General features: G+C 48.0%; 1 protein-coding gene and 1 long non-coding RNA gene across 5 annotated transcripts in view; one reads left to right on the forward strand and one right to left on the reverse strand.

Annotated features, from left to right (window-relative positions):
* The window catches only part of KCNT2 (potassium sodium-activated channel subfamily T member 2), an 814,344-nt gene that overhangs the window by 155,601 nt on the left and 644,326 nt on the right, over positions 1-14,417 (forward strand). The gene's annotated exons all lie outside the window — the stretch shown is intronic.
* Positions 1-14,417, reverse strand: part of LOC130275498 (uncharacterized) — a 50,057-nt gene that overhangs the window by 7,359 nt on the left and 28,281 nt on the right. The window lies entirely within an intron of this gene.

Raw genomic sequence — 14,417 nt, forward strand, 5'->3', positions numbered from 1 at the left:
TAGGTCTGGTGGGGAGGGCCACGCATGTGCCGCGTTCCGTACACCCGGAAGCGGCGTTCTCTCCCCGGGTTTTCACTCATGCAGCCCGTCTTCTTACTTGTATTGGGCCGCAGCGCGAGTGAAGCAGGGGGGGGGGGGAGAACGCCGCTTCCGGGTGTACGGAACGTGGCGCATGCGCGGCCCTCCCCACCAGACTTAGAAAAAGGAGTTAGATTACGAGGATAAGTTCATGAATATTCATGAGCCGGGCAGCCGCTCCGCCCAGCTAGAATGACTTGTAGCCGGGTCCGAGATGATAAGACCTCCCACTGAGTCAGTACCAACAGGCCCAGAGCATCAAAAATGGCGCTCCTGGGCCTAGGCGGTAACAGGCTGGCATTATTTAGGCTGGGGAGGGCCAGTAACAATGGTCCTCGCCCACCCTGGTAATATCAGGCTGTTACTGCTTGGTTGGTATTTGGCTGGAAAAAAAAAATAGGGGGAACCCTATGCTTTTTTTTTTTTGCATAAATAATTAAATAATAAAAAAATGCATAGGGTTTCTCTTATTTTTATTTTCAGACAAATACCAACCAAGAGGCAACAGCCTGACGTTACCAGGGTGGGCGAGGACCATTGTTACTGGCCCTCCCCAGCCTAAATAACGCCAGCCTGTTACCACCTAGGCCCAGGAGCGCCATTTTTAATGCTCTGGGCCAGTTGGCATCAGCTCTTCCTGTCACCCCTGTGATGGTGGGTACGGGGGTAATAATTGAGGGTTTGCACTAGCTGTTTTTGGGGCTAACGCTAAGGCCAAGCCCTCGTTAACCATTTTATCAACATTAAACAGAAATAAAATAAAATAAAAAAAACGCTGGTCATCGATGTAGTCCACCAAAGCCGAAGTAGTCCACAGGATACACGGATCTGAAATGAGAAAAAAATAAAAAATACGTAAAATTGCTAAGTGTCCCTGACCCGTCCCCCGGCGTCACTTACCCGTCCGAGCGGTGTCCCGAGCGGTCCCGGCGTCCTCCAGGCGGTCCCGGCGGCGCTGCGTCCCGGAGGTGAGTTTCCGGCAGCAGTGCGGCATCTTCATTGGCAGCAGTGAGATCGCCGTAAAGCGATCTCACTGCTGCCTCTGAGAGTTTCAAAACTGCAACTCCCAGCATGCCCAGACAGCCTTTGGCTTTCTGGGCATGCTGGGAGTTGTAGTTTTGCAACATCTGGAGGCCCACAGTTTGGAGACCACTGTATAATGGTCTCCAATCTGTGCTCTTCCAGATGTTGCAAAACTACAAATCTCAGCATGCTCAGTCTGTCCAGGCATGCTGGGAGTTGTAGTTCTCTAACATCTGGAAGAGCACAGATTGGAGACCATTATACAGTGGTCTCCAAACTGTGGACCTCCAGATGTTGCAAAACTACAACTCCCAGCATGCCCAGACTGCCCAAGCATGCTGGAAGTTGTAGTTCAGCAACATATGATCCTTCAGATATTGCCGAACTACAACTTCCAGCATGCCTGGGCAGTCTGGGCATGCTGGGAGTTCTAGTTTTGCAACAACTGGAGGCACACTAGTTGGGAAACATTGTCCGTTTCCTACCTCAGTGCCTCCAGCTGTTGCAATTGTTGCAAAACTATAACTCCCAGCATGCACTGACAGACCATGCATGCTGGGAGTTGTAGTTTTGCAACAGCTGGAGGCACACTGGTTTGGAAACACTAAGTTTGGTTGCAAAACACTTGAAAGTTTATTACTTAACTTAGTGTTTCCAAACCAGTGTTCCTCCAGCTGTTGCAAAACTACAACTCCCAGCATGCACGGACAGCCAAAGGGCATGCTCGGAGTTTGCAACAGCTGGATGTTTGCCCCCTCCCCCCAATGTGAATGTACAGGGTACACTCACATGGGCGGAGGTTTACAGTGAGTGTTGCAAGTTTGAGATGGCGCAAATTTTGCGCTGCAGCTCAAACTTCCAGCGGCAAACTTGCTGTGAACCTCTGCCCATGTGACTGTACCCTAAAAACACTACACTACACTAACACTAACCTAAAATAAAAAGTAAAAAAACACTACATATACACATATCCCTACACAGCCCCCCCTCCCCAAAAAATGAAAAACATCTGGTATGCTACTGTTTCCAAAACGGAGCCTCCAGCTGTTGCTAAATAATAACTCCCAGTATTGCCGGACAGCCATTGACTGTCCAGGCATGCTGGGAGTTTTGCAACAGCTGGAGGCACCCTGTTTGGGAATCATTGGCATAGAATACCCCTATGTCCACCCCTATGCAAATCCCTAATTCAGGCCTCAAATGCGCATGGCGCTCTCTCACTTTGGAGCCCTGTCGTATTTCAGGGCAACAGTTTTGGGACACATATGGGGTATCGCCGTACTCGGGAGAAAGTGCCTTGCAAATTTTGGGGGGCTTTTTCTTCTTTAACCCCTTATGAAAAGGTGAAGTTGGGGTCTACACCAGCATGTTAGTGTAAAAAAATAAAATTTTTACACTGACATGCTGGTGTTGCCCTATAATTTTCATTTTCACAAGAGGTAAAAGGGAAAAAAGACCCTCTAAATTTGTAACGCAAATTTATGAGATACCCCATATGTGGGCGCAAAGTGCTCTGGGGGCGCACAACAAGGCCCAGAAGGGAGAGTGCGCCATGTACATTTGAGGCGATTTGCACAGGGGTGGCTGATTGTTACATCAGTTCTGACAAACGCAAAACAATAAATATCCACATGTGACCCCATTTTGGAAACTACACCCCTCATGGAATTTAATAAGGGGTGCAGTGAGCATTTACACCCCACTGGTGTCTGACAGATTTTTGGAACAGTGGTCTGTGAAAATGAAAAATAAAATTTTTGATTTGCACAGTCCACTGTTTCAAATATCTGTCAAACGCCAGTGGGGTGTAAATGCTCACTGCACCCCTTATTAAATTCCATGAGGGGTATAGTTTCCAAAATGGGGTCACATGTGGGGGGGGGTCCACTGTTCTGGCACCATAGGGGCTTCCTAAATGGTACATGCCCCCAAAAACCCTTTCAGAAAAACTCACTCTCCAAAATCCCATTGTCGCTCCTTCACTTCTGAGCCCTCTACTGCGCCCGCCGAACACTTTACATAGACATATGAGGTATTTCCTTACTCAAGAGAAATTGGGTTACAAAGTATAGGATGATTTCTCTCCTTTTACCCATTGTAAAAATTCAAAAATTGGGTCTACAAGAAAATGCGAGTGTAAAAAATGAAGATTTAGAATTTTCTCCTTCACTTTGCTGCTATTCCTGTGAAACACCTAAAGGGTTAAAACACTTACTTTGGGGGTGCAGTTTTTATAATGGGGTAATTTATGGGGTATTTCTAATATGAAGACCCTTAAAATCCACTTCCAACCTGAACTGGGCCCTGAAAAATTACGATTTTGAAACTCTTGAGAAAAATTGAAAAATTGCTGCAGAACTTTGAAGCCCTCTGGTGCCCTCCAAAAGTAAAAACATGTCAATTTTTTTATGCAAACAAAAAGTAGACATATTGTATATGTGAATCAATATGTAATTTATTTGGAATATCCATTTTCCTTTCAAGCAGAGACTTTCAAAGTTAGAAAAATGCTAAGTTTTCAAAATTTTCATGAAATTTTTAGATTTTTTACCAAGAAAGGATACAAATATCAGTGAAATTTTACCAATAACATAAAGTAGAATATGTCACGAAAAAACAATCTCGGAATCAGAATGATAAGTAAAAGCATTCCAGAGTTATTAATGTTTAAAGTGACAGTGGTCAGATTTTCAAAAAATGCCCAGGTCATGAAGGTGAAAATGGGCTGGGTCACGAAGGGGTTAAGGGCATGCTGGGAGTTGTAGTTCTGCAAGCCAGGGAAGCGGGCGGTAATGCGCTCTGTTTCCTGGCCGTCGGTGATCAGAAAATCATTGGCCCTCATTTTCTATTGCAAACCCGACATGTTTTGTTGGGTTGTGCGCCAGATTCTGTTGCATTGCGCCAGAAATTCTGTCTGCGCCAGATTTTTGCTAAGACAACTCAAAAAAAGGGGTGTGACCACCTTGGAAAGGGGGCGTGGTCCCCCAAAAAGGGGCGTCTTCTCGACATTTTCACAAAAAAACAACATATTTACTAAGGTTTCCACATAAAATGTGGTGAATTTGAGGTCAGAACATATGTAAAAAAAGCAAAGTGTAGGGAAAGTGGAAAATGTAGGGAAACCTTAGTAAATACCGTGGGAAATAAATTGAAGGGAATTAAAACCCACAAAGAAACCTACACACAACACTCTAAGTAAATTAGGGCCATTGTAATTTCATATTTCCCGCAGGTCCCGTGATTGGCTGCTCAGTCCCCGCCAATCACGGGACCCAGCGGGAAATGTGAAATAACATATGTATAGAGATACTCGCTGGTGCCATTGTGGAGCCCGAGCTAGCATCACTCTGCAGCCGCCTGGGCTCAGTCTGATGCCATCCCCCATACTCTATCTAACATAATGAGGGGGTGGGGACACTGCTTTACATCCCCCCCCCCTTGTCTCCCGCCCGCGCCTCACATCTCTCGCTCACTACAAGACTACTTGTATTCTTGTAGTGAGTGGGAGATATGCGGCGCGGGCGGGAGACAAGGGGGGATGTAAAGCAGTGTCTCCGTCCCCTCATTATGTTATAGTAGCGGGAATAGAATCAGACAGAGCCCGGGCTCCTTTTAACATATGAAAGCAGCGGAGTTTCTATATCCCATACTGTAATATCACCACCGGTGTAGTGAAGAAAACTGTTCCCTGAAGAGAAATGTTCCCAAGCAGCTGATGAGTCAGCAAAGCAACTGTGATTGGCTGAGGCGCATACACCTGCCCCATGCTATTGGTTGTTGGTTGTGGTATGCAATCTCACTATGTTGCAGACAGGAAACATTTCTCTACAGCCACAGGGCCAGTTACGGGACCCAGCGGGAAATGTGAAATTTCAGTAGAGACTAGAAAAACTCTGCGGTGCCAAGGTAGGTTAAAAGGAGCCCGGGCTCCATCAGATTCTAACCCGCTACCCTAACTTAATGACGGGGACACTGATTTAAATCCCCCCCTTGTCTCCCACCCGCCTGCGCTGCACTGCACATCTTTCGTATGCTACCTACTACAAGACTACAACTCCTAGCATGCCCTCACAGTAATGACATGCTGGGAGTTGTAGTCTTGCAACAGTTGGCAGACAGATGGGAGATGTGCAACGTGGGTGGGTGGGAGACAAGAGGGGGATGTAAATCATTGTCTCCGTCATTATGTTAGGGTAGCGGGTTAGAATCAGATGGAGCCGGAGCTGCTGCAGAGTGATGCCAACCCGGGCTCCTTTGTACAGTTGATATATCATAATTCCCGCTTGAGCTGTGATCATGGCTGCCAGCGGGAAATATAAAAATTTGCTCACAAAAGCCATTTTGTAAGCCAGGTCTGTAACAAAGTAACATAGTAACATAGTTCATAAGGTTGAAAAAAGACCAGAGTCCATCAAGTTCAACCTATATCCCTAATGAGTCCATAGTGAGTTGAGTTGTAAGTCTCGGCTGGCTTACATTTACAGAGTTTTTTGAGGTGTTGCGACTTTTCAACTTTTTGTGCGACTTGATAAATTCACTTGATGAATCATTGACCAAAAGTCGCAAAAAATTTGCTTAGGTTCACATGCAACTTTTTAAATGATTTTTTTCAGCAAAAAAGAACTCTAAGGTCGGGTCTTTACTGAGTTTTTTGCAGTGTTTTTTTTCTTTAAAAAAAACCCCTGAAAAAACAGCTTAAAAAACGCCATTGATTTTCCCTGCGTTCTGGCGTTTTTTGCAGCGTTTTTGTGAAAAATTACTCAGTGGAGACCCGGCCTAAATCCCTTGATAAATCTCCCCCAATGTGTGTGTGTGTGTGTGTGTGTGTATGTTTCAGCATCACATCCAAACGACTAAAGATATTAACATGAAACTTGGCACACATGTTACTTATATGTCTACAACAAACATAGGATAGGTAATTTCTCCCTTACTCACCCCCATTTGCCAGGGTCTGGATTTTTGTTTAAATTCCCATACAAGTCTATGGAAAATATATGTTACTGCAAAACTTCCAAACAGCTGGAGATATTTCGATAATACTTGGTCACATGTTACTTATATGTCCACTTAAAATATAGGATAGTTAAAGGACAGCTGTACTGCATTTATTTTGTAAACATTAACAAAATAAACTTTAACTCACCTTCCTACGTTCCCCCGTTGCTCCGGTATTGGCCCCACGGTCTTCCGCTGTGGCTCTCTTGCTGCTTCCTGGGGACTGGAAGGTCACAGGGCCGTCAGTGTATCACCGGTGATAGGCTGAGCGCAGTGTCATGTAAGGAGCTCTGTCCGACTCCTTACATGACAGTTCGCTCAGCCTATCACCGGCCGAGTTGGGACATCGCTGCGGCCAATACCGGAGCAACGGGGGAACTTAGGAAAGTGAGTCAAAGTTTATTTTGTTTATTTTTAAAGCCTAGGCACAGGAATATGTCAAATTCATGCAGTAGACATGTCCTTTAATTTAACCCATATGTGAAAGTCCCATGCAACTCTATGGGAAATGTATGTTCCCACATAACTTCCGTACGGCTGGAGATGTTCCAAGACCTGGTACACATATTACTTATATGGTATATAAAAATATATGATAGTTAAATTAACCCTTACCTATACCCTTATATAAAAGATGGATTTTTGTTTCAAGCCCCCCCATGCAAGTAAATAGGACTTTCAGTACCTTACTCCACAAGCTCCGCTCTGCATCTCCTGGTGAATTTATCAGTCCAGCTTGCAAGCCACACCCCATCTCACAAAGACACGCCAACTGTTTAAGCCCCACCCCTTTTATTATCTACACGTTTTGTGCATCGGTCTGGCTTGCAAATCACGCCCAGTCCCACAAATCCACGTCCCCTTCTATTTTCAGCTTACAATATCTTCATCACAAATCAGTCCCACTTGAGGACAGGATATGAGGATGGGACATACGGACGGGATGTGAGGACAGCATATGAGGATGGGATCTGAGGTCGGGATCTGAGGTCGGGATATGAGGACAGAATATGAGGTCGGGATATGAGGACAGAATATGAGGTCGGGATATGAGGATGGGATATGAGGTCGGGATATGAGGACAGGATATGAGGGGGATATGAGGAGGGGATATGAGGGCGGGATATGAGGAGGGGCTTTGAGGTTGAGATAGGACGACGGGATATGAGGACGGGATAAGAGGACGGGATATGATGTTGAGATATGAGGTTAAGATATGGGGATGGGATAGGAGGATGGGATATGGGGTCGGGCTATGAGGACAGGATATGAGGTTGGAATATGAGGTCGAGGTATGAGGACGAGATATGAGGACAGGATATGAGGACAGCATATGAGGACGGGATATGAGGTTGGGATAGGAGGACGGGATAGGAGGACGGGATATGAGGACAGGATAAGAGGATGGGATATGAGGTCAAGATATGAGGTCGAGATATGGGGATGGGATATGGGGATGAGATATGGGGTTGGGCTATGAGGACGAGATATGAGGATGGGATATGAGGACGGGATATGAGGTCGTGATTTGAGGATGGGATAGGAGGTTGAGATATGAGGACAAGATATGAGGACGGGATAGGAGGTCAGGATATAAGGATAGGATATGAGGTCACGATGTGAGGATGGGGTATGAGGTTGAGATATGAGGACGGGATATGGGGACAGGATATGGGGTTGGGATATGGCAACAATATATGAGGATGGGATTTGAAGTCAAAAGCTTCCTCCTTTGTTGATTTTCCTCCCCAAAAAGGATAAGGAAAGTAAAACCAGGCAACACTGGGTACTCACCTAGTTTCATATATAGGTGTCAGATAGTAGTGAATTTAAATAGCGACAGAAGATGACTATGGTATTCCTACAGTGGGTTAGTAGGATCCTGCTCGGATTGTCACTTTATTATCCCAGATTATCTCCAGATCTGACATCCTCCAGAAATGTTTATATACAGTCCATAGGTTTAGATAATAGTAGGTGTTCTTTCAATAGGCTTCACATCTATTAGCTGCTGAAATGGCGTACAGTATCCATTTGACTACTTGTCACAATCAGCTCTCTCCTATTATTTTTGACAATCATATACAATAAATAGGACTTTCTTTCTCAGTTTGGCAAACAGAATTTGCACTTGAAAATTCCAATCAAATCTGTAAATCTTAAGTGGAAAAAATCAAAGGTGACATTTAGCAAAATTTACATTGGACAAAACTCATAAAAATAAAGTAAAGATGGTCATTTTGCAAAAAAAAAAAAAAAAAAGGAGCTGTTTGTAGTGTTTTTTTTATTTTGTATTATTATATCACAAATCCTTATGCAAAGAACAGATACATGATCGTCCCTCTAGCTGCGCCTCCGGGCTGATCCAGGGTATCATTAGCGAGGAAGGAAAGTGCGCGACATCACAAACATTACTACTCTATACATGTGTCAGAATTACTGACTTCAGGACTCTCCGTTGACAGAACAATTGTCACGATGCCGGCTGGCAGGTAGTGGATCCTCTGTGCCAGAGAGGGATTGGCGTGGACCGTGCTAGTGGACCGGTTCTAAGCCACTACTGGTTTTCACCAGAGCCCGCCGCAAAGCGGGATGGTCTTGCTGCGGCGGTAGTGACCAGGTCGTATCCACTAGCAACGGCTCACCTCTCTGGCTGCTGAAGATAGGCGCGGTACAAGGGAGTAGGCAGAAGCAAGGTCGGACGTAGCAGAAGGTCGGGGCAGGCAGCAAGGATCGTAGTCAGGGGCAACGGCAGAAGGTCTGGAAACACAGGCAAGGAACACACAAGGAACGCTTTCACTGGCACTAAGGCAACAAGATCCGGCAAGGGAGTGCAAGGGAAGTGAGGTAATATAGGGAAGTGCACAGGTGATAACCCTAATTGGAACCACTGCGCCAATCAGCGGCGCAGTGGCCCTTTAAATCGCAGAGACCCGGCGCGCGCGCGCCCTAGGGAGCGGGGCCGCGCGCGCCGGGACAGAACAGACGGGGAGCGAGTCAGGTAGGGGAGCCGGGGTGCGCATCGCGAGCGGGCGCTACCCGCATCGCGAATCGCATCCCGGCTGGCAGCGGGATCGCAGCGCCCCGGGTCAGAGGACGTGACCGGAGCGCTGCAGCGGAGGGAGTGAAGCGAGCGCTCCGGGGAGGAGCGGGGACCCGGAGCGCTCGGCGTAACAGTACCCCCCCCTTGGGTCTCCCCCTCTTCTTGGAGCCTGAGAACCTGAGGAGCAGACTTTTGTCAAGGATGTTGTCCTCAGGTTCCCAGGATCTCTCTTCAGGACCACAACCCTCCCAGTCTACTAAAAAAAAATTTTTCCCTCTGACCTTTTTGGCAGCCAAAATTTCCTTGACCGAGAAGACGTCCGAGGAGCCGGAAACAGGAGTGGGAGGAACAGATTTGGGAGAAAAACGGTTGAGGATGAGTGGTTTGAGAAGAGAGACGTGAAAGGCATTAGGGATACGAAGAGAAGGAGGAAGAAGAAGTTTATAAGAGACAGGATTAATTTGACACAAAATTTTGAAAGGACCAAGATAGCGTGGTCCCAACTTGTAGCTAGGGACACGGAAGCGGACATATTTAGCGGAGAGCCATACCTTGTCTCCAGGGGAAAAAACGGGGGGAGCTCTTCTTTTCTTATCCGCGAACCTCTTCATGCGTGAAGAAGCCTGTAAGAGAGAATTTTGGGTCTCTCTCCATATAATGGAAAGGTCACGAGAAATTTCATCCACAGCGGGCAGACCAGAGGGCAAGGGGGTAGGGAGGGGGGGAAGAGGGTGACGGCCGTACACCACGAAAAATGGGGATTTGGAGGAAGATTCAGAGACCCTGAAGTTATACGAGAATTCGGCCCATGGAAGGAGATCTGCCCAGTCATCCTGGCGGGAGGAAACAAAATGTCGCAAATAATCACCCAGGATCTGGTTAATTCTTTCTACTTGTCCATTGGACTGGGGATGATATGCAGAGGAAAAATTTAATTTAATCTTGAGTTGTTTACAGAGAGCCCTCCAGAATTTAGACACGAATTGGACCCCTCTATCCGAGACAATCTGCGTAGGCAACCCGTGAAGACGAAAAATGTGTACAAAAAATTGTTTAGCCAACTGAGGCGCAGAAGGAAGACCAGGAAGAGGGATGAAATGTGCCATTTTGGAGAATCGATCAACGACCACCCAAATAACGGTGTTGCCACGGGAAGGGGGTAAATCAGTAATAAAATCCATACCAATCAGAGACCAAGGCTGTTCGGGGACAGGCAGAGGATGAAGAAAACCAGCGGGCTTCTGGCGAGGAGTCTTATCCCGGGCACAGATAGTGCAGGCTCGCACAAAGTCCCCAACATCCGTCTCCAGAGTCGGCCACCAATAGAAGCGGGAGATGAGTTGCACAGATTTCTTGATGCCCGCATGACCTGCGAGATGGGAGGAGTGACCCCATTTGAGGATTCCGAGGCGTTGGCGTGGAGAAACAAAGGTCTTTCCTGGAGGAGTCTGCCTGATGGAGGCAGGAGAAGTGGAGATCAGGCAGTCAGGTGGAATGATGTGTTGCGGAGGGAGATCAACTTCTGAGGCATCCGAGGAACGAGAGAGAGCATCGGCCCTAATGTTCTTATCGGCAGGACGAAAGTGAATCTCAAAATTAAATCGGGCAAAGAACAGAGACCACCGGGCCTGGCGAGGATTCAGCCGTTGGGCAGACTGGAGGTAGGAGAGGTTCTTGTGGTCGGTGTAGATAATAACAGGAAATCTTGATCCCTCCAGCAGATGCCTCCATTCCTCAAGTGCTAATTTAATGGCTAGAAGCTCTCGATCCCCGATGGAGTAGTTCCTCTCCGCTGGAGAGAAGGTCCTAGAGAAAAAACCACAAGTGACAGCATGCCCGGAAGAATTTTTTTGTAGAAGAACAGCTCCAGCTCCCACTGAGGAGGCATCAACCTCCAATAGGAAGGGTTTGGAAGGGTCAGGTCTGGAGAGCACGGGAGCCGAAGAAAAGGCAGACTTGAGTCGTTTAAAGGAGTCTTCTGCTTGAGGAGGCCAGGACTTGGAATCAGCATTTTTTTTGGTTAAAGCCACGATAGGAGCCACAATGGTAGAAAAATGTGGAATAAATTGCCTGTAATAATTGGCGAACCCCAAAAAGCGTTGGATAGCACGGAGTCCGGAGGGGCGTGGCCAATCTAAGACGGCAGAGAGTTTGTCTGGATCCATCTGTAGTCCCTGGCCAGAGACCAAATATCCTAGAAAAGGAAGAGATTGGCATTCAAACAGACATTTCTCAATTTTGGCATAGAGTTGGTTGTCACGAAGTCTCTGAAGAACCATACGGACATGCTGGCGGTGTTCTTCTAGATTGGCAGAAAAAATTAGGATATCGTCCAGATATACAACAACACAGGAGTATAACAGATCACGAAAAATTTCATTGACAAAGTCTTGGAAGACGGCAGGGGCATTGCACAGTCCAAAGGGCATGACCAGATACTCAAAGTGTCCATCTCTGGTGTTAAATGCCGTTTTCCACTCGTCCCCCTCTCTGATGCGGATGAGGTTATAGGCGCCTCTTAAGTCCAATTTAGTGAAGATGTGGGCACCTTGGAGGCGATCAAAGAGTTCAGAGATGAGGGGTAAGGGGTAGCGGTTCTTAACCGTGATTTTATTAAGACCGCGGTAGTCAATGCAAGGACGTAGGGAGCCATCTTTTTTGGACACAAAGAAAAATCCGGCTCCGGCAGGAGAGGAGGATTTACGGATAAAGCCCTTTTTTAGATTCTCCTGGACGTATTCGGACATGGCAAGAGTCTCTGGGGCAGAGAGAGGATAAATTCTGCCCCGGGGTGGAGTAGTACCCGGGAGGAGGTCGATAGGGCAATCATAAGGCCTGTGAGGAGGTAGAGTCTCAGCTTGTTTTTTGCAGAAAACATCCGCGAAGTCCATATAGGCCTTAGGGAGACCGGTTACTGGAGGAACCACAGAGTTACGGCAAGGGTTACTGGGAACCGGTTTTAGACAGTTCTTGGAACAAGAGGGCCCCCAACTCTTGATCTCCCCAGTGGACCAATCCAGGGTTGGGGAATGAAGTTGAAGCCAGGGAAGTCCAAGGAGAATTTCTGAGGTGCAATTGGGGAGGACCAAAAGTTCAATCCTCTCATGATGAGATCCGATGCTCATAAGAAGGGGCTCCGTGCGGAAACGTATGGTACAGTCCAATCTTTCATTATTTACACAATTGATGTAGAGGGGTCTGGCGAGACTGGTCACCGGGATGTTGAACCTGTTGACGAAAGAGGCCAAAATAAAATTTCCTGCAGATCCAGAGTCCAAGAAGACCACAGCAGGGAAGGAGAAGGCAGAGGCAGACATCCGCACAGGCACTGTAAGACGTGGAGAAGCAGAGTAGACATCAAGGACTGTCTCACCTTTGTGCGGAGTCAGCGTACGTCTTTCCAGGCGGGGAGGACGGATAGGACAATCCCTCAGGAAGTGTTCGGTACTAGCACAGTACAGGCAGAGGTTCTCCATACGGCGTCGTGTCCTCTCTTGAGGTGTCAGGCGAGACCGGTCGACCTGCATAGCCTCCACGGCGGAAGGCACAAGAACAGATTGCAGGGGACCAGAGGAGAGAGGAGCCGAGGAGGAGAAACGCCTCGTGCGAACAGAGTCCATATCTTGGCGGAGTTCCTGACGCCTTTCGGAAAAACGCATGTCAATGCGAGTGGCTAGGTGAATAAGTTCATGTAGATTAGCAGGAATTTCTCGTGCGGCCAGAACATCTTTAATGTTGCTGGATAGGCCTTTTTTGAAGGTCGCGCAGAGGGCCTCATTATTCCAGGACAATTCTGAAGCAAGAGTACGGAATTGTACGGCATACTCGCCAACGGAAGAATTACCCTGGACCAGGTTCAACAGGGCAGTCTCAGCAGAAGAGGCTCGGGCAGGTTCCTCAAAGACACTTCGGATTTCCGAGAAGAAGGAGTGTACAGAGGCAGTGACGGGGTCATTGCGGTCCCAGAGCGGTGTGGCCCATGACAGGGCTTTTCCGGACAGAAGGCTGACTACGAAAGCCACTTTAGACCTTTCAGTGGGAAACAGGTCCGACATCATCTCCAGATGCAGGGAACACTGGGAAAGAAAGCCACGGCAAAACTTAGAGTCCCCATCAAATTTATCCGGCAAGGATAGGCGTAGCCCAGGAGCGGCCACTCGCTGCGGAGGAGGTGCAGGAGCTGGCGGCGGAGATGACTGCTGAAGCTGTGGTAGTAACTGTTGTAGCATAACGGTCAGTTGAGACAGCTGTTGGCCTTGATGCGCTATCTGTTGTGACTGCTGGGCGACCACCGTGGTGAGGTCAGCGACAACTGGCAGAGGAACTTCAGCGGGATCCATGGCCGGATCTACTGTCACGATGCCGGCTGGCAGGTAGTGGATCCTCTGTGCCAGAGAGGGATTGGCGTGGACCGTGCTAGTGGACCGGTTCTAAGCCACTACTGGTTTTCACCAGAGCCCGCCGCAAAGCGGGATGGTCTTGCTGCGGCGGTAGTGACCAGGTCGTATCCACTAGCAACGGCTCACCTCTCTGGCTGCTGAAGATAGGCGCGGTACAAGGGAGTAGGCAGAAGCAAGGTCGGACGTAGCAGAAGGTCGGGGCAGGCAGCAAGGATCGTAGTCAGGGGCAACGGCAGAAGGTCTGGAAACACAGGCAAGGAACACACAAGGAACGCTTTCACTGGCACTAAGGCAACAAGATCCGGCAAGGGAGTGCAAGGGAAGTGAGGTAATATAGGGAAGTGCACAGGTGATAACCCTAATTGGAACCACTGCGCCAATCAGCGGCGCAGTGGCCCTTTAAATCGCAGAGACCCGGCGCGCGCGCGCCCTAGGGAGCGGGGCCGCGCGCGCCGGGACAGAACAGACGGGGAGCGAGTCAGGTAGGGGAGCCGGGGTGCGCATCGCGAGCGGGCGCTACCCGCATCGCGAATCGCATCCCGGCTGGCAGCGGGATCGCAGCGCCCCGGGTCAGAGGACGTGACCGGAGCGCTGCAGCGGAGGGAGTGAAGCGAGCGCTCCGGGGAGGAGCGGGGACCCGGAGCGCTCGGCGTAACAACAATTAACTCATTGTTCGCTGACTACCAGTACTGCATATTTATTATTTTTTTAAATATCATGTATTAGCACATAACCAACTACCAACCAACAAAGAAACTCATTTATACAAATGTTATGAAGCTGAGGAACATTCACATCTTTTGAACCTGAATATTTTAAGTGCAGAACAGACTAAACAAGTGATGCGTTCTTAGTTTTATTTATCCAATCCATGT

The sequence above is a fragment of the Hyla sarda genome, chromosome 6 (genome assembly GCF_029499605.1).
Source record: "Hyla sarda isolate aHylSar1 chromosome 6, aHylSar1.hap1, whole genome shotgun sequence".
Classification (NCBI taxonomy): domain Eukaryota; kingdom Metazoa; phylum Chordata; class Amphibia; order Anura; family Hylidae; genus Hyla; species Hyla sarda.